This window comes from Sphaerodactylus townsendi, linkage group LG16 (assembly GCF_021028975.2).
Source record: "Sphaerodactylus townsendi isolate TG3544 linkage group LG16, MPM_Stown_v2.3, whole genome shotgun sequence".
In the NCBI taxonomy this organism is placed as follows: Eukaryota; Metazoa; Chordata; class Lepidosauria; order Squamata; family Sphaerodactylidae; genus Sphaerodactylus; species Sphaerodactylus townsendi.
In genome coordinates this window covers 3,612,456-3,633,497 of record NC_059440.1, presented here as the reverse complement: position 1 = coordinate 3,633,497, position 21,042 = coordinate 3,612,456, and positions in this window count along the sequence as shown.

The window sequence follows — 21,042 nt, the reverse complement described above, 5'->3', positions numbered from 1 at the left end:
CGAATTCAGCTTCTAAGCACCTGCTGGGAACTGACATAAGTCTGGGCTGCATGGTGCTCCATACCTCATCCTTCCATTTGTACTTGTGCTGCGGTGCCTGTGGGGAGCGGTCTGATGGGTTAAGAGTGGCCCATCTGGTCCTACACAAGCATTCTGCTTGCTCTGTAGTGTGGTCCAGCCTGGTGTTCAGCCTTGAAAAAGAGCTGTTGGTGAGTAATGGGTTTTGGAAATCCCGACTCGGTAAGAGTTTCTAGCTTCTCTGGAGTAAAGCTAGTTAGCCAAGCTTGATGCTTTGACTTCCTGCAAGTGGTTTTAGTCTGCATTGCCTAGGGCCGTGGTGGCGAACCTTTGGCACTCCAGATGTTATGGACTGCAATTCCCATCAGCCCAATTGGCCATGCTGGCAGGGGCTAATGGGAATTGTAGTCCATAACATCTGGAGTGCCAGAGGTTCACCACCACTGGCCTAGGGACAAAGTGTCATGACCTGATGGGCTTTTGTTACCTTAAAGCAGTGGTGGCGAACCTCTGGCACGGGTGCCAGAGGTGGCACTCAGAACCCTCTCTGTGGGCACGCGCAGAGTGCCCTCCCCCCACATCTAGGCTGGCCTGGGCGGCTGGGCTCAATTATTAGCATTAAACCTAAGACCATGTTTTGGGGAAACAGTGTAGGTAACCCTGTTAAGCACTGTTAAACCCCACTGATTTTCATGCAAAGAGCTAAAGTCTAAAGTGTGATCCTTTACCTGGGAGTAAGCTTGATAGCTGGCAATGGGGCTTGCTTTTGAGTAAACCCTCCTAGGGTCGTGATTCACCCATTGGAAGAGATGCACGGTTGTTTCAAAGCAAAGCCACCGACTACCACCAAGCTTACTCCTGGGTAACGCACCCCTCGGAGCCAACCGTTTTTTCTAAACTAAAACCTCAGTATTCAGGTTAAATTGCTGTGTTGGCACTTTGCAATAAATAAGTGGGTTTTGGGTTGCAATTTGGGCACTCGATCTCGAAAAGGTTCGCCATCACTGCCTTAAAGAGTTATTCAGAGGAATGGCTTCTTGATCATTATATCCTGAGAGTCATTGGTTAAGGCTACCGCACAGACTTCAGACTCCTAGATTCAACACATTATCTGTTTTTAGGCCTAGTTCCAGCAGCAGCACCTCAAACATCGCTGTCAGAAGCCCGCTAGCAGCATTTAACTACCTTCGTCATAAGGAAGACATATTATGTAGAATAATTGAGTATTGTATAATTTGCATTTGATGGGGAAATGCCTGCCTTCAGTTTTAAGTGTCCAAGGCAGGTAACAAATTCAGACATAAGACACGAAAAGATTGAAAGCTGGAGCAGAAAAACTGACATTAAAAGTGTGAAAATTGACTTCACCTGGTTCTGAAAACTGTTAAAAGTAGGTGTCAACTGAATGTCCTTCAGAGGAGAATTTACACCTTGGGAGCCAGCTAGAAGAAAGCCCTGTACATGGTCCCTGGCCACTTCATGTTTGATGTCAAAGATACCTGGAGAAGGGCTACTGTAGACCTTAAGAGTACAGGCAAGTTCATATGAGTATAGTTAATTCTAATGCACCTGGTCCCAAGCCCCAAGAGCACCTTGAATTGTACCAAAAAACCAAGACTGATAGCCAGTGAAAAGTTTTTGATATAGTTCAGGATGAGTTCACATTGGCCAGATCCAGTGTGTAACGTGGCTACCATGTTGGAACAGAAATTACCAATACCCTATGACACAGTGCAGCAATCCATTCTGAATGTTGTCAAAGCAAGTTACACGCTTTCTGTGTGGGCTTGCAGCTGGCACATACCCATAAACCTTTTGGTCTTCAAAGGGTGCAGGACAGTTTTTTAATTATCAGCTGTGTGTGGAGTTCTAGTGGGCAAAATCTATGGGTGCTAGATCCATTGCCTTATATGGTAGAGAGGATAAAATTCTAACTTTAGGCTTGAAAGCATTGAGGAGACCCATACAACTTTCTAAATTCCTTAGAGGAACATGGTGGTTAGTTTCTTGCACCACAGATCGTTAATCTAGCATACAGTTTAATCTGGGTGCAGAAACATCTTTTCTAGCACCTGTTTCCTTTTATTTAAGGTACAGGGACTTCGGTATTATCCCCTCAAATTCGATTCCACTGAGTTGTAGCACCTCCCCGGTTTTTTTGGTTTTTAGAATGTTGACTTGCGCCGTTCTAAAAGTGAAGCAAGCTGAGGGTCCTACAGGTCACTACAGTGTCCAAGGGTTCAACCTGCGGATGGCAGTGTTGTTTTAGAGAAAACTTTAAGCCACTTGGTATGAAAGCCCAAGCCTGCGAGGGCAGGTAGCTTCCTCTCGCCTGGTCCCTGAACAAGTCTAAAACAGCCGCAGGAGAAACAGCCTGTCCAGATGCACTGTGGGCTTCATGACCTTTTAAAAGGGCCCAATCCTCCACAATGGTGGCGGCGTTGCCGTAACAACTAGTTTGGCCCTGTGATTCGACTCTTGCATTCTAGGAGTTAACGTCTGCTTGCTTGGTCAATTGCTAAAAACAGCGCAGGGATAAATATTCATATTGAGAAAAAGAAGCTTCAAGTCTACAATTATGTTGCTTCTTGAGCTGTGTGATAAATGCCTTAACCTGAAGGTTCTTGGGGGGTTGGTTGCTCCGAGATTGTGCACCCTGGAGGATGGCATTTGCTGCGAAATAGAAATTACATCCTTTGGTAATTGGCTAGCAACCAAGTTAGTTCAAAACAAAATGTACTACTAGTTAAATCCTGGCGTAGCTGCTTTATGCAACAGAAGGCCCCAGGCCTTGATATTTCAAGTTTAAAAGGATCACAGCAAGTGCTGAGAAAGTCTCCACACCTTGTGCCCATTTATTTTCATTTATATTATTGGATTTCTACTCCATCCCTTTGGGGGGGGGAGATGGATAGATAGACCTGTGGTCTGACTGTACAGGCCATTTCCTGTGTATGTTTCAGAGGCAGTGTCTGGAGACTGAGGCCAGTGTGGCCTGTGAAGAGCTATCAGTTGTCTCTTGATTCATGGGGTGTGGGAACTGAGTGGTGGCCCATCAGGGCTGTGCTGGAAGTTCGAGGGCCTTCGTTAACCTTGAAATGACCCTCCCACTGTAGATGCTGATCATCTTCATAATGTAAAACATGCCCTTCTAATGGGAGATGGGTTAGGTCAAGTGGGCCATACCTGCTTGACCCTCTAGTCCACGAATTTCTGCTTAAAGCCAAGATTTATAGCAGTTTCCTTTTTGTATCTAAGTTTTGCTGCAAGTTTCTCTGGATAGTTTTCTCCACTTCTTCGCCCCTGCCACAAGTTCATCGTTGGCCTTCAATTGACCCCTTTCCTATTTCCAGTCTCTCCTGGTGCAGAGTTCTTGTGGGAAGGGGGGTACTGAACTGGGAAAGCCACGGCAAAATTCACCTGTGCCAGAAATCAACAGTGAGGCCTTAGAACAGTGGTGGCGAACCTATGGCACGGGTGCCAGAGGTGGCACTCAGAGCCCTCTCTGTGGGCACACTCAAACACATCTAGGTTGGCCTGGCCCGCTGGGCTTGATTATTAGCATTAAACCTAAGACCTAGCTTTGGGGAAGCAGTGTAGGTAACCCTGTTAAGTGCTGTTAAACCCCACTAATTTTCATGCGAAGAGCTAAAGCGTGATCCTTTACCTGGGAGTAAGCTCGATTGCTGGCAGTGGGGCTTGCTTCTGCATAAACCCTCCTAGGGTTGTGATCCACCTTTTCGAAGAGTTGCACGGTTGCTTCAAAGCAAAGCCACTGACTACCACCAAGCTTACTCCCGAGTAACGCACATCTCGGAGCCAACCATGTTTTCTAAACGAAAACTTCAGTATTCAGGTTAAATTGCCGTGTTGGCACTTTGCGTTAAATAAGTGGGTTTTGGGTTGCAATTTGGGCACTCAGTCTCGAAAAGGTTCGCCATCACTGCCTTAGAATGAGAAATCACTTCTTGCTCATCCGAGGATAACTTTTGCCTCCCTTTACAGGGGTGCTATAAGAATTGTGGAGAATGTATGTGGAGCAGTGTAGAGCCAAGAACACGGATTCTGCCAGTCTAATCTCTACGGAACCTCCAGTGCTTGCAACTTGGAGGGAGCAAAGTACGGTAACACCTGCCATGGTCTTGCAGATAAATCCATTACATTTGGCATGTTTGGGTGCTAATTGCAGAATTCAGGGAAGAAACTTCTTGTGTAGAAGGCAGATTGAGCTTTTTGAATGCTTTTTAACTGTTGCCTGGCATTGTTAATCTGTTGAACTGGGGATGGGTGTTGTGTATTAATTGTTTAGAAAGACTAAAAATAAATGAAATTTTTAAAAAGCTCTGTAGCTGCAGTTAAGTTTTATCTCACCTCTGAACAGCCTACTGACTTGTGCAGACTTAGACCGCTTGCAGTGCTGTGCTCATGATTGTGAAGAGAATTTCTTGAAACGGGGGCTATCTTCTGGTTGCTGGATTGTGGGATCTGAGAAATTTTAATGTCAAATTCTCTCCCCAACATACACAAAACTGCTGCCCTTTAATAATTTTGTATTATATTAGAGTAGAAGAGAAGAAGAAGAGTTTTGGATTTATATCCCCTCTTTCTCTCCTGCAGGAGACTCAAAGGGGCTGACAATCTCCTTGCCCTTCCCCCCTCACAACAAACACCCTGTGAGGTGGGCGGGGCTGAGAGAGCTCCGAGAAGCTGTGACTCACCCAAGGTCACCCAGCTGGCGTGTGTGGGAGTGCACAGGTGAATCTGAATGCCCCAGATAAGCCTCCACAGCTCAGGCGGCAGAGCTGGGAATCAAACCTGGTTCCTCCAGATTAGATACACGAGCTCTTAACCTCCTACGCCACTGCTGCTCCTTTGAAATTAGGACATTTCTATCTTCCTTCTCCTTGTAAACTTTCAAAGCAGCTAGCTAGGACATAAAAACAGCTATTAATGTTGTAGATGGAAGGATTGTTTTAGTCTGAGGACTAGCTTGCAAAAGCCCCACAGCGAGGGTGCATTAAATGACCTGCCTCACTTACTGCTCATGGACAAACCCCTGAGTGCACAGACCTGCATCCCCATCGTGTGCATTTCCTACCTTTGATGGCTCGAATCGGAGGAGCACAATAAGGTAAGCCTGAGTGTTTGTGGATTCTCTGGCTCGTGCAGTTAATTCAGCACCAAGTATGGTCCTTGGATGTGGGAATTTCAAATCCAGTTTTCTGTATCCTCCCTGTTCAGCAGACTGGAAAACCTTGATCTTTATTCCAATCAAGTATTCTTTGTAGTTTCTGTACTTGTAGGTCTTCTTGTCACAGCTATTGCTCTGCTTTGTTTTCATGAGAGCTTGGGGGGGAGGGGACTTTTATTTGTTGGCGTCCTATTCCTCCAGGTTGTCAGGTTTCTCTCCCCAGGATGTCCTGTTTCAACATGCATTCTAAATAGGCCCCCGTGAACATAAGAACCAGCCAGCTGGATCAGACCAGAGTCCATCTAGTCCAGCTCTCTGCTACTCGCAGTGGCCCACCAGGTGCCTTTGGGAGCTCACATGCAGGAGGTGAAAGCAATGGCCTTCTGCGGCTGTTGCTCCCGAGCACCTGGACTGTTAAGGCATTTGCAATCTCAGATCAAAGGGGATCAAGATTGGTAGCCATAAATTGACTTCTCCTCCATAAATCTGTCCAAGCCCCTTTGAAAGCTATCCAGGTTAGTGGTCATCACCACCTCCTGTGGCAGCATATTCCAGACACCAATCACACGTTGCGTGAAGAAGTGTTTCCTTTTATTAGTCCTAATTCTTCCCCTCAGCATTTTCAATGTATGCCCCCTGGTTCCAGTATTGTGAGAAAGAGAGAAAAATTTCTCTCTGTCAACATTTTCTACCCCATGCATAATTTTATAGACTTCAATCATATCCCCCCTCAGACGTCTCCTCTCCAAACTAAAGAGTCCCAAACGCTGCAGCCTCTCCTCATAATAGTTAATATAAAACGCCATGCTCTACCAAAAAGAAGTTGAGTGCTTGTGTTCCGAGCCACTGAGGCCTATTAAGCACGGAAGGCTTACTTCAGGACGCTTATCTGCACAGCGGGCTTTCTTCTCGTTTCTGTTTACACGTGAGGAGGCACTCCTCCTGGGTGTGCAGTTTTCCTGAAGAGAACTTTCTGGACCTGGTTCTGTTATCTCTGTCCATAGGTGAATAGGAGACCATCAGTTCTTTTAGAGGAATGTTAAAATAAGTTATATTTTAACTTTTTACCTCTTTGTAAAACTTTGGAATTTGGCCTTTTATGAATTATTGTATTACTGGTTGTTAACCATAAATAAACACTCATTCATTATCTCTGTCCAACAACATGCTTAAAGGCACAGATCTCATTATACTCCGTAGTCAAAATTGCTGACTTAGTCTTTAAACTGCACACCTGCAGCAGCTAGGGGTGGTGGACTATTACTGGCCACTCACCCTGGTTAGGATAATAAATGTTTGACCAGAAGACGTGAAGGAAAGATTGATCTTCTGGGACATTTGGTAGGAGCCACAAGTATATTTGTGTAAATATGCGTGGATATGATTTTGACTACTCATTTTGATTGAAAGTCTCAATATGGGTGGTGGAGGGTCAGGGAAGATCTGTGGTATGCAGTTAGAGTGGACACCTAGTTCCTATGTAAGTGCAAAAGATTGAGTGGTATACCGGGGTGCGGCGTGGGAGTGCATGATATCCCTTCCCCTTTGATTTTGAAATCCCGGTGGTGCTTTCAAGAGGCTCTTAGGCCTGGCAGTTGTTTGTTTACATTTTTTCCTGTGCTGCCTTTCCCTCAAACAGTCCCCAAGTTAACATCTTCTGCATTGATGTCTGCAGAGCAGAGCAGTCTGTGGCATGACATAAGGGAGCATTGTGTGGAAAAACAAAAAGTTTTCGTTAAAGCCTAAGTATGTATGTTTTCAATTCGATTTCGAATTCCTTTAATGGCATATAAATAGTTTTAACATTAACACTGCAAGATAATAACAGCCTTTACAACTTCTGACGAGTTGAAATAACACCATTTAAAAATTTAGCCACCGCTTCCAACAGCTCGTAGTTGTGGCTGTTTAAAAGATAGATAACCTGTTTTATCTTGTAATGCCTCTCACTTCCATGCAGGAAGGGGACTATGTGCTACTTCCTACCTATCCTATAAAAAAGGACACAATCCAACAGCATATGAGATACTGTTTCCACAGAACCCATGCCACACGGGCATTTCCTTTCTTTATGTGGGATTCCAAGGTGGCGTCCAAGGCTAAAGGAAGAAGGCAGGGCATTACACCTAGCTAAGGTGATTGCTCTACGCCACCGGGCCTCAACCAGGAGATAAAGGTTACAACCGGGCTACAATTAATCTATCCACAGGTATTCCCAGAGAGATCGGGGAACAGGTTTTATGAGCTTCCTCTAGCATCTGTTGAAACTCTCTATCAAAAAGTCTCTTCTTGATAGCCCCAGAGACCTCCTGCTCTGTTAACATTAGCAGGTCCTTCAAGGAAATGCCCAACTCATTCAGTTTGGCTTAGATTTTAACCCACCACTGGGTGGTATGGAGGATGGAGCGTCCCTGGGATGTAAGCCTAAGTACACATTCAGTCCACAAAGCAAAAATGTATGTCCTGCTTTTCTCAATTGATTTGATTGAGTCCTGTGAACAGGCAGCCCTCAGTAAACGAGTCTCTTCCTCCTTCTACCTGCATCTTTGCAAAAGCACTCCCCAGCCTCTCAGAAGTGCCATGTAGGCCCCCTAGGGCTGTCACAGAAGGAATGTTGGTAAATCATCCTCTCCCTCCACCCCGCAGTGCTCATTAGTAAATACACCAGCAATGAAGAATGAATTATTTCTGCAGACTTCCTCTTGTTATAGACCCTTCCAATCATATCACACTCCGCCCCTGCTCCTCCTGAGCAGATTTGGGAGTTGAGGCACCGGAAACTGAAGAAGAACTTGTCCCGTGCATTCGCAGTTCAGTAGTTCCAGTTCAGAAGCAGTGGCGTAGGAGGTTAAGAGCTCGTGTATCTAATCTGGAGGAACCGGGTTTGATTCCCAGCTCTGCCGCCTGAGCTGTGGAGGCTTATCTGGGGAATTCAGATTAGCCTGAGCACTCCCACCCAGGCCAGCTGGGTGACCTTGGGCTAGTCACAGCTTCTCGGAGCTCTCTCAGCCCCACCTACCTGTTGTGAGGGGGGAAGGGAATGGAGATTGTAAGCCCCTTTGAGTCTCCTACAGGAGAGAAAGGGGGGATATAAATCCAAACTCTTCTTCTTCTTCTTCACTGTTCAAAGTGGCTGATCACTAAAATTGCAATAAAAAGGGTCCCTTCTCCATTTCCGAGCATCGGCAGATAGTTTGCAGCAGCAGTCTGACCAAGCGAGCTTTGACTCGTACCCCCAAAACTCTTGTCGGTCTCTAAGAAACTGCTGGACTCAAATGTGTTTCACGGCCTGCCAGCTTGGCTTCCCTCTGAAACCAGCAAGCAAACTGGTAGCACTAACTAACGAAAGGGCTGCTTGCAAAAATCAGGAGGGAGAAAACCCTCGGCCACAAGTGGAACGAAGCAAAACGATGCCTAATGGGCAGGGGGAGGGTGTTCTGGAGACACAGCTGCCTGTTGAGAAGACCTGTCTGAGGTAAGAACATAAGAACAAGTCAGCTGGATCAGACCAGAGTCCATCTAGTCCAGCTCTCTGCTACTCGCAGTGGCCCACCAGGTGCCTTTGGGAGCTCACCTGCAGGAGGTGAACGCAATGGCCTTCTGCTGCTGCTGCTCCCGATCACCTGGTCTGCTAAGGCATTTGCAATCTCAGATCAAGGAGGATCAAGATTGGGAGCCATAGATTAGCTTCAGAAATCTGTCCAAGCCCCTTTTAAAGGTATCCATGTGAGTGGCCATCACCACCTCCTGTGGCAGCATATTCCAAACACCAATCACACGTTGTGTGAAGAAGTGTTTCCTTTTATTAGTCCTAATTCTTCCCCCCAGCATTTTCAATGAATGCCCCCTGGTTCTAGTATGAATCAAGTTGCAATATCCCAATGGTGGTATGAATCAAGTTGCAATATCCCAATGGTGGCGAGCTTTTGGCACTCCAGATGTTATGGACCACAATTCCCATCAGCCCCCGCCAGCATGGCCAATTGGCCATGGGAATTGTAGTCCATAAAATCTGGAGTGCCAAAGGTTTGCCACCATGGCAATATCCCCTTCCCCCTACTGGCGTGCTGAAGTGGTGCAGTCCCACAAGAAAGCACTCCATGATCTCGTTTGTTTTGCTTATGTAAACGAGGCCTAGAAGAGGCAACTGAATGGAAATGAGAGCCTACAGGGCCTGCAGTACATGTAGTGTTTCATATGTCAGTCTTTTTTTTTTAAAAAAAAAAGCAAATCCTTGCAAATAAAGAAATTGGAAAAGATGTGTGTAGCGACATGACACAATTGCATCGAAAGAAAAAGTGCATAATAAGAAATGGTAATAAGAAATCTGAACATAAAGTTTCTGTTAGTTTCCAGACATTGGGAAAGAAATCCATATGTAGACATCATCTACCTCAGCCATTCTCAACCAGGGTACCGTGAGCATGTCCCAGGGGTACTGTGGCAACAACACTTACCGCCTCTCTTACTTCATTTTTGTGGTGTCTCCCACCGGCGCCAGCAAGGACATGGAGCTGGCCCATGGGGCAGGGCCTGCCACAAGGTCAGCAGCCACCACCACCCCCAGTGCTTCCCTTCACCCTGGGAGGGGAAGGTGGGGGTTGCGGCAAGCAGGGGCAATGGGAGGGGAAGGTGGAGGGTGGCGGCAGGGGTACCGTGAGATAGGAAGAGTGAGGTCAAGGGTACCCTGACCTCAAAAAGGTTGGAAAACACTGATCTACCTGCTATTTATTCAGATGTGTTTCCCTGTTGAACGCTACCCCTTTTTAATACCAAGAATATATCATTCTTTTTTTAAAGTTTATTCACTTTATTTATACTCTGCCTTGCTTCCCAGAGGGGATCCAAAGGGGCTTATGTTGTTCTCCTCTACTCCAGTTTATCTTCACAGCAACCCTGGGAGGTAGGTTAGGCCATGTGTGTGTGCGTGACAGGCCCAAGATCACACACCCAATGACAGGATTCAAACCAGGGTCTCCCAGATGCAAGACTGACACTCTAACCACCACACTGGCTTTCAGTAATCTTCAAATAGTCTTAAAACTTCTTAGAGCTTGCTGGCATATATCTTATTTCCTTATGGCATAGGTGTCAAACTCGTGGCCCTCCAGATGTTATGGACTACAGTTCCCATGATGGGAACTGTAGTCCATAACATCTGGAGGGCCGCGAGTTTGACACCTGTGCCTTATGGCATTGGTTTAAAACAACATTCAGTCAGTCCCTCTCCACTCACCCGCGTTTCTATTATCCATAGCCGTGCGTATAAACACTTCTGCTTAACAGATTCAGACTTCTTGCATCTGTTTGAGTGAGTTCTAACTCACGAAAGTTTGTGCTAATAATAGATTTTAAAACGGCATCAGGGACCCCAGAGAGACGAGAAAACAAAACTCCAGCCCACCAGAGCCATCTATTGGGAAATGTCAACAATGCAGCTGAGATTCTCTGCTTTGTAATAAAGGTTGACATTCATGCGTCACAACAAATCTCTCTCTCCCTGTGTTGTGCAGACATACAGCCTGCTCCCGCGTTCATAGGTTTGCTCCCACCTTCCTCTTCCTGAAGACAAACACCATCGAAAACCTCGTGGTTTAGAAAGCCCTGATGTCTGAAGGTGGCTCCTGGATCCATGGAAGAGTCTTTCCCCACAAACTGGGATTCTAGACCAGGACTGATGTGAGAATTCTGGGGGAGAAAGCCACCGCTAATTTGCACTCGGGCCTGCATTTGGATTGCCGGCAAGTTAGAATTTGAGTCCTCCCTTGTCTCACTGACACTACAGGACACGCAGGCTAACCCCTGGTTTTCTCTAATCGCGAGGAAGATTATTTCCATTGGCCTGCCTATTGAATCACTCTACCTAATGTCCTATTCAGAAGCGTACAAAAGGCTCAGAGATCGGCTTTTAGATCTAGAATTTGCAAATTTGCATCTAGCAGCCAAACGAACCTGCTCTCCAACACAACTCCTAATTCCACTTGAGCAGAGACGTATGGGCTCTATTGTCATTCCCATAATTTTGAATCTAAACTCCAATTTCTAAGGAGAGCTCTTACCTACTGCGCCGCTTCAACGCTATGTCCTCTGTCTCACAATAAAGGGTAGGTTCAGTAATTCTAGATAAACTCCAAGGTTATGCAGTTGCAAACTTAATGTGGTTGAAACCCTGACTCACCAACTCTTGCACTGCACCAGATTTGATAACATCAGATCTAAATATACCAACCTACATTTTTTCTTCCAATCTGGGCTGCCTGATCTGACTAGGTTATCTCTATTGTTAAACAACTGGGACCCCGGTCTTTGTGAAGAGATCGCCAATTTCATTGCGGAGATAGTTGAGAGTTCCCAGTAGAACGTATTTGTTGTGCTCCCCGTGGGGCCTTTTATCTATCATGTATCCATGCAATTGTTCCCGATTCATGTAACTTTTTTCTGACTATGCCAATAAAGGCGTATGTATGTATATGAATTTGAGTCAGATTTCCACACACAAGGATGCCTCGGTGGTGTAGTGGTTAAAGTGTTGGACTGGGGGTCTGGGACCCCCAAGTTCAAATCCCGGTACATGCCATGGTGCCAGTTGTTGGAAGAAAGGGACTTTACGCTGTTTCCTGCCTCATCCTACAGAGGGGTTTTTTACTAGCGAGCTAGGAATTTGTCACCTTTATCATGCTGACTCTATCCCTTTGATGTAGACTGATACTCTTAGGGACTTCCTCCCTTCCGCCTTCTTCTCAGAACCTCTCCATCTTACCTTCACCATGCCTAGGGAGAGGATGTGTCTCCTACGCATCCGCCTCCATCCATCCAGCTAGATTAGATTAGATAGTGAACCCATCTCTCCACCTTTCTATCCAGAATGGAGTTCACTAATAAATACTCTTTTCATTAGATTAGAAACTACAAATGACTCTGACTTTCTTTTGTGTCTGAAGTTCTCTCTAGCAAGCTCAGCCACGCGTTTGTGCTCAGGTAAGCTTCCCTGCGTTCAGCCTCTGTGCCGCTCTGCTACTTTTCAAGGGATACACACGCACCAGGTGTGGATCTCCCAACACCAGTCACATACTGTCAGCCTAGGCCACTCACGGGATAAAAAGGAGGAGAGCAGCGTGATGTGAGCTGCTTTGGGTCCACACTGGGAAGGAAGGAGGGTTATTAAATGAATAAGTGCATTTTGGGCACGCAAGGGGAACTGCGGCTGCAGATTTAATCCACTATTCTCAGGCTCATTCCGCACATGCAAAATAATGCATGTTCAAACTGCTTTCAGTGCTCTTTGAAGCTGCGCGGAATGGCAAAATCCACTTGCAAACAGTTGCGAAGGTGGTTTGAAAACGCATTATTTTGTGCGTGCGGAAGGGGCCTCAGTTTCAGTCCTGCAATCAGAAAGGCAATTGGGGGGGGGGGGGGGGCTGAGACAATGGCCTGAAAACAGCCCTTACCATTTTATGTAAATTTGCTCTTTTTAGCTGATCTATGATTGATTGATTGATTGATTGATTGATTGATTGATTGATTGAATTTGGTATACCGCCCTATCCCCGAAGGGCTCAGGGCGGGGAACAACATAAAATCATATATAAAACATAGTATAAAATAATTAAATTCTAAAACAGTAGCCCCACGAAATCCATATACAACCCTCCCCAGAAAAAGAATGGGTCCCAATGATGTTAGGGCTCTGTAAACAGAGAGGGGCCTATAAGCAGAGGGGGGGTGGAGGCACTATCAGGGGGGGGGGGTGGAGGCACTATCTAGTTTTATATGCTTTCAAGATGGCTGATTGTAGCGTGCATATCCTCATTTATGTTGTATATTTTCTGCTGTTTTCATCTAGTTTGGGACTGTGCTTAACCTTGTTATGATATCTTTTATTAGCTATTTTTCACAGTTTCAGCTACATCTGAGCTGCCCTGAGAAGTTTAATTTGGCTGAGTCTGTTTTAAAATAAGAAAAACAAAATTTGTATCTCATTTCCATATGCCAGTGGTGGCGAACCTATGGCACAGGTGCCAGAGGTGGCACTCAGAGCCCTCTCTGTGGGCACACGCAAACAGAGTCGCTCCCGCCCCACTCTTCACACACAATATCTAGGCTGGGCCTTGGAGCTGCTACTTTGGATTACAGTGGCATTAAAACCAAAGACTTAGTTTTGGGAAAGCAGTGTAGGTAACCCTGTTAACCCACTGATTTTCATGCGAAGAACTAAAGCGCGATCCTTTACCTGGGAATAAGCTCGGTTGCTGGCAATGGGGCTTGCTTCTGAGCAAACCCTGCTAGGGTCGTGATTCACCCGTTGGAAGAGTTGCACGGTTGCTCCAAAGCAAAGCCACTGACTACCACCAAGCTTACTCCTGAGTAACATGCACCTCGAAGCCAACCATTTTTTATAAACTAAATAGTATTCAGGTTAAATTGCCATGTTGGCACTTTGCAATAAATAAGTGGGTTTTGGGTTGCAATTTGGGCACTCAGTCTCAAAAAGGTTCGCCATCACTGCCATATGCTCTGCTCAAGAGTGTGTTACCTTCCAGACCACTTTTAGGTTAAAGGGGGGTGGGGGGTGGAGAAGCCAGGAGAAAGTTGTACACAGCAAGTACATGGGCTACTTATTTATTTATTTATTATTGGGTTTTATATACCGCCCTACCCCCGAAGGGCTCTGGGAGGTGTACAACATAACTTCACAACAACATACAACTAAAACCCACTAAAATTAAATGAGCATCAGTGGCTAAGAGCAGATGCACTCTGATCTGGAGGAACCGGATTTGATTCCCCCCTCTGCCGCTTGAGTTGTGGAGGCTTATCTGAGGAATTCAGATAAGCCTGTACACTCCCACGCACGCCAGCTGGGTGACCTTGGGCTAGTCACAGCTCTTCGGAGCTCTCTCAGCCCCACCCACCTCACAGGGTGTTTGTTGTGAGGGGGGAAGGGCAAGGAGATTGTCAGCCCCTTTGAGTCTCCTGCAGGAGGGAAAGGGGGGATATAAATCCAAACTCTTCTTCTTCTAAAATACAGCTGTCAATACCTTACAACGGCATCCAGCGATAAAACCCTCAATTAAAACCCTCCCAAGGAGAGTTATCTGCTCCCAAGTCTGATTCAAGATGCCCAGCATGGGTTGAGGACAGGGTATGTGAGGAAGTTTTTTCTCCCATAAGATCACAGGGAGATGGCCCTCCTGACTGTCCCACCAATCAAAGAAGCTTATCTGGTGATCCCATGAGAGAAGGCCTTTTCAGTGACAGCTTCACCGTTGTGGAACGGCTTCATCCAGGAAGTTTCCTGGCTCCCTCCTTTTTGATCTCTGAGAGATTGCCGAAGACAATTTTATTTGGGACTTAAATTTGACTAATTTGTCTTTTTTTTATTTTTGGCACTCCTCATTGGAGATTTTAAGTTACGTTCTTAAAGTTTTTCTTAATTGTTTTATTTACACTTTAAACTGCCTTGAGTTTTATTTACACTTTAAGCTGCCTTGAGGAGCAGCAGTGGCATAGGAGCTCGTGTATCTAATCTGGAGGAACTGGGTTTGATTCCCCGCTCTGCCGCCTGAGCTGTGGAGGCTTCTCTGGGGAATTCTAGTGATTAGCCTTGTGCACTTACACACACCAGCTGGGCAGGGAATTTTGGGTTAGTCACAGCTGATTTTCGGAGCTCCTCTCAGTCTCACCTAACTCCACTTAAGCAGGTGTTTGTTGTGAGGGGTGTAGTGCTAAGGAGATTGTCAGTCTCCCTTTGAGTCTCCTCTGGGAGAGGTGGGGGATATAACCCAAACTCCCTTTCTTTTCTTAAAAGGGCAGGGAAACATTGGCTAAAAATGTTTCAGACAGGTATTGAAGCTGGAATGACATCAAAGACTGAAGAGAGAACTCCTCCAGGGCAATGGTGTTTCAGGGCTTCCTGGAATAATTTAGAGTAATGTTGATAATGTACATACACCTATACCTGTCTGCCTTTTAAACTTTGGACTCTGGGATGCAGGAGGCGGAGCTATTTCTATTAAGAGGTGGCCTTCTAAGGAGGCAGCTTCTGCATGTGTGTCAAAGCAAAAGTTCAAATGGCCTGCAGGACTTCCTATGAATGTTTGATCAATGCAAACAGCCTAGATTCATGCAGCCCCCCCACCCCTCTAGCATATAGCTTCTGTCCCCACTGGATTACCCTTCTTGACTTATGATTTTATAGATTCTCCCTACAAGTAGGTGGCTGGCAACCTTGACTTTAAAACTTTTAATTCTTGACCCCTTGCACTCCAAACTTTAAGTAGAAGTTAGCCCACTCTTTAGATGTTATAATTCATTACCATATATAGGAGCCTTAAAGTGAAAAAACCCATCTCAAGAGACGTACTAGCAAATGGGGGTCAGGAAAAGGAGAAAGTTCACCTATTAGTCTTGGACACCATGACCTGGATGGTCCCCAGGTAGCCCAATCTCATCAGATCTCAGAAGTTAAGCAGAGTTATTGCTTAACAATAACCCTGGTTATAGTCTTGGACACCATGACCTGAATGGTCCCCAGCTAGCCCTGGGACCTGATTTTGTGATCCCGCATAAGTAGAGTTGTTGACACAACTCCCCAAGGCTTTTAACACAACTCCTATTATAGTCTTGGAATACTTCTATGACCTGAAATTGGTCCCTGTTCCTAATCTCTATCAGATCTCAGAAGCAAGGGCATTATTGCTTAACAATAACCCTATTATTGCTGTCAATAACCCCTGCTATAGTCTTGACACACTATGACCTAGCCTGTCCCCAGCTAGCCCAATCTCATCAGATCCTTGTGAGGCTGCTGAGGAGTTATTTCTGCTTTTAACAATAACTCTAGTTATTGCTTAACAATAACCCTGGTTATTGTTTGGATGGGAGTACCACCAAGGAAGTCCAGGGTTGCTATTTAGAGGCAGGTCACGGCAAACCACCTCTGAATATTTCGTGCCTTGATCGGGATGGCCCTGATGATGTCAGATATCAGAAGCTAAGCATGGTCAGCCTTGGTTAGTACTTGGATGGGAGACCACCAAGCAATTACAGAGTCATGATGCAGAAGAAGATAATGGTAAACCACCTTTATTAGTGTCTTGCCTTGAAAACCCTACTGGGTTACCATAAATCAGCTGTGACTTGATGGCTTTTTACACACATACACACACACACACACACACACACGTGTGTTAGGGGTCTTGGATAACCTAATCTCAGTGGCATAGGAGGTTAAGAGCTCGTGTATCTAATCTGGAGGAACTGGGTTTGATTCCCCGCTCTGCCGCCTGAGCAGTGGAGGCTTCTCTGGGGTATTCAGATTAGCCTGTGCACTCCCACACACACCAGCTGGGTGACCTTGGGCTAGTCACAGCTTCTCGGAGCTCTCTCAGCCCCACCTACCTCACAGGGTGTTTGTTGTGAGGGGGGAAGGGCAAGGAGATTGTCAGCCCCTTTGAGTTTCCTGCAGGATAGAAAGGAGGGGATAGAAATCCAAACTCTTCTTCTTCTTCTAAGGTTGGAAAGCTCAGCAGGAAACTTAAATTCCAGTCAAGTTGATATGGGCAAAGGATCCCTTCAGTTTCTTCTCCATTGTATTCTCACAACAAGGTGTGGCTGAGTGTGTGCGACTGGCTCAAGTAGAAGAAGAAGAGTTTGGATTTATCCCCCACCTTTCTGTCCTGTAAGGAGACTCAAGGTGGCTTGCAAGCTGCTTTCCCTTCCTCTCCCCACAACAGACACCTTGTGAGGTAGGTGGGGCTGAGAGAGTTCCGAAGAACTGTGACTAGCCCAAGGTCACCCAGCAGGAATGCAGGAGTGCCAAAACATCCAGCTCACCTGATAAATTTCTGCCACTCAGGTGGAGGACTGGGAAATCAAACCCGGTTGGCCAGATTGGAATGCTCCTGCTCTTAACCACTACACTGTTCTGGTCACCCAGTGAGCAGGGTAGGGATTCAAACCTGCATCTAGCCTGACACGCCAATCTCTACATTGCGTTGGGTCTCTCAAAAAGAAGGGGCTGGCTGACATTCTTAAAGAAAATACAGGTATGATTCTGAGGGTAGAAGAAGAAGAAGAAGAGTTTGGATTTATATCCCCCCTTTCTCTCCTGCACGAGACTCAAAGGGGCTTACAATCTCCTTGCCCTTCCCCCCTCACAACAAACACCCTGTGAGGTGGGTGGGGCTGAGAGAGCTCCGAGAAGCTGTGGCTAGCCCAAGGTCACCCAGCTGGCGTGTGTGGGAGTGCACAGGCTAATCCCCAGAATTCCCCAGATAAGCCTCCACAGCTCAGGCGGCAGAGCTGAGAATCAAACCTGGTTCCTCCAGATTAGATACACGAGCTCTTAACCTCCTACGCCACTGATGCTCCTTGGGTAGCCATGTTGGCCGACTTTAGAACAGTTAGATTTGAGTCCAGCAACTCCTCAGGACACCAACAAGATTTCTAGGGTATAGAAGCTTTTGACAAGTCCAAGCTCCCTTTTTTCAAATGCAAGTTGGAATGGAGTTTCCTGAATTCTTGTATCCCAGGCCGATCACAGGAGGGATGTTGCAAAGAAAGGAGTGACAATGCAAACTGAAACAAATGCAGTGTTTTGACTTGGTAAATGAATCCAAGTGCAGTAGCCTCACATTATAATCTCCCCTTGAATCTCATTCACAGATTTATGGTAGGCCTTCCACAGCTGAACAGGGACACAGCCCTCTTATCTCACCGCAAATGCTAATTTTCTGCCCCAAGCATTTCCGCTCAAATTAAGCTGATGACAACTTGCGTTGCATCTTCCTACTTTGCAACACTTCTTTCGCCTTCTCTGTGGGATATAAGGATTCAGAGATCTCCAGTCCTACTTGGATATGACAAAGGGAGCTTGAATTCTAAAACTCATACCCCTCAAATCTTGTTTGTCACTCAGGGGTAACTGGACTCAAATCTAGCTAAGTTACAAGTATGTAAATTAATAATAACCTTTTTCTGCCTAATGTTTTTAGCCGGGGTGGGACTAGTCCCTTGCTGGAAGGTTCAGTGGAACTTCCTTCCCATTGATTCTTTTGGCAGGTCCGGGTATGGAGCCTTGAAACTCGAAGCCCGTTAATGTTTCCAGTGCAGCAGTGGCGTAGTGGCTAAGAGCAGGTGCACTCTGATCTGGAGGAACGGGTTTGATTCCCGGCTCTGCCGCCTGAGCTGTGGAGGCTTATATGAGGAATTCAGATTGGCCTGTACACTCCTATACACGCCAGCTGGGTGACCTTGGGCTAGTCACAGCTTCTCGGAGCTCTCTCAGCCCCACCTACCTCACAGGGTGTTTGTTGTGAGGGGGGAAGGGCAAGGAGATTGTCAGCCCCTTTGAGTCTCCTGCAGGAGAGAAAGGGGGGATAGAAATCCAAACTCTTCTTCTTCATCATCTTCAAGGGAAGCACCATATACTTTATGCTGCAGTAATCTAGTGTAGAGGTGGCCAAGGCTTGGGTCAGCTGTTTTCTCCAGGAATGGCTTCAGCCGGCCCTGAAAAGAAATGCTCTCCAAAGCTCTTGCGACTCAAAGCAGCCGGATCTGGTGTGTCTTATGAGAGAGACAGACTCTGGTCGAGCCAATCACGCCCCTCGTTTTGTGGGACGGTTCTGCCTGCACCAGCAGCCCCAGTTCCCTTTGTCTGGCAGCCGCTGCTCGCTAGGCCCTGCCAGCCGGCTGCCCAAAGAGAAGGGTTTCTTCTTTCCAGTGGAATTCTGATCCTCCCGAATCTTGGTTTTGCCTTTGATGTCTTTGTGAATCTCTCTGCCTTTGTCCCTGCCACTCCAGGGGGGCCTCCTTTTTCTCAGAACTGTTTCCCCCCCCTTTCAGCCATTTAGAGAGATTCCTTTGGCAGAGAGTTCTGTGTCGAGTGTCCAGTTTGCTACCAATGTTTACGTTTTTATACACACAAACACGCAACGCCTTATCACCAGGCACATCCATGTATCCACTTCAAATGTTGTATTTCAACTGCTGTTCTGTGTGGTGGGTTGGGAGATAAACAGACATGAGCTGCCAGATAGAACTTGGGGGGGGGGGGTTTATCATTCATTTATACCCTTCTTTCTCTCTAATGCAGGGGTCTGCAACCTGTGGCTCTCCAGATGTTCAGGGACTACAAATCCCATCCGCTCCTGACAGCACGGCCAATTGGCTGATGGGCATTGTAGTCCCTGAACATCTGAAGAGCTGCAGGTTGCAGACCCCTGCTCTAACGGGTACTAGGGATGCCAGCCTCCAGGTGTAAGACGCTTCAATCCCGTTCTCCATTCCCTTCAATTTCACATGTCTATCCCCAGGGCAGTGATTAGAACTTTACAGTGGTGGCAATCCTGCACTAACTTATTTGAAGGTATCCCCAAATTACACTCACCGCTGAAGCTTCCTTACAGGGTTGTGGGGCCAATGGTCAGGATCACACAATTCGGGGTCGCTGGGGGCCAGACCAGAGCATGCTCCACGTTAACCTCTTTGAGTCAAGAGCTATCAAATTTCCCCGTAGCTCCTCCACAGATATCATTCACAGGAGGAGGATCCTGATCCAATCAGACAATACCTGCACTGATTTCCATCTAAATGAGCAAGGGGGAATGGATTCCACCCCCTATTAGAGACTTGGGAGTTAGCCCTATCAAACAATGACCTGCTCAAGTTAGCTCACATTGCAGGAAAGAACAGTTGTCTAGCAGGCTGCTGTCAGGGCCATGCCTGTCAGTGCCTAGATGTCTTGCTGTGTGGGAATGGCAGATTTTTTTCCTGTAAACGCTTTCCTGTTCCCCTCTTCCCTTTGGGCAAGGAGATTGTAAGCCCGTTTGAGTCTCTTGCAGGAGAGAAAGGGGGGATATAAATCCAAACTCTTCTTCTTCTTCCTGCAGGAGACTCAAAGGGGCTGACAATATCCTTGCCCTTTGCCCCTCACAACAAGCACCCTGTGAGGTGGGTGGGGCTGAGAGAGCTCCCAGAAGCTGTGACTAGCCCAAGGTCACCCAGCTGGCGTGTGTGGGAGTGCACAGGCGAATCTGAATTCCCCAGAGAAGCCTCCACAGCTCAGGCGGCAGAGCTGGGAATCAAACCCGGTTCCTCCAGATTAGATACACGAGCTCTTAACCACCTACGCCACTGCTGCTCTTGATTAGTTCTGGCAAGCTGTCATACCTCAGCCTGTTAAATAACAAGACTCTGGTTTCGGTTGATTTCTTTATTATGAAACATCAGGAAACTTAAGACTTCTTTTGCCAGAAGTAAGCATAGCCAATATTGTAAGCACCGTTATACCCCATGTCCTGTCACTCGCCCCTCTGACCAGTTCCCAAGGGGGGACAGAACCTCTCCAGTCCCACACTCTGCTGGAAAGAGAAACCACCTTCCCCTATTAGGGTCAAAACAATCTACATTTCACAATACTGAGAGAGCTGCAATAGCAGATGCAGAGGTGGGATCCAGCAGGTTCTCACCAGTTCCCGAGAGTGGGTTACTAATTATTTGTGTGTGCCGAGAGGGGCTTACTAATTGGGTTCGCTTTCCCGTCTCCACGCCCTCGCCTCCCCGAGAGCATGCTGCCTTTGACCGTGAAGGTTCCATGTAGCACTTGCGACTAATAATGTAACTCCCTGAACTGGGTTAATCCCTTCCAGGTACTGCAATTCATTGATTCTCAGCCTTTCGTACCTTTTATCTCACCAGCCTCTACCAAAGAACCTGTGTGTTTCACCATTGCTGCGTTCAGATTTGTGAGTTGGGGCATTTTCTATAATGTGATAATGATTTAGAAATGACCTGGTGCAAAAAAATTTTGGGGGGGTCATGGTGGGGTGGCT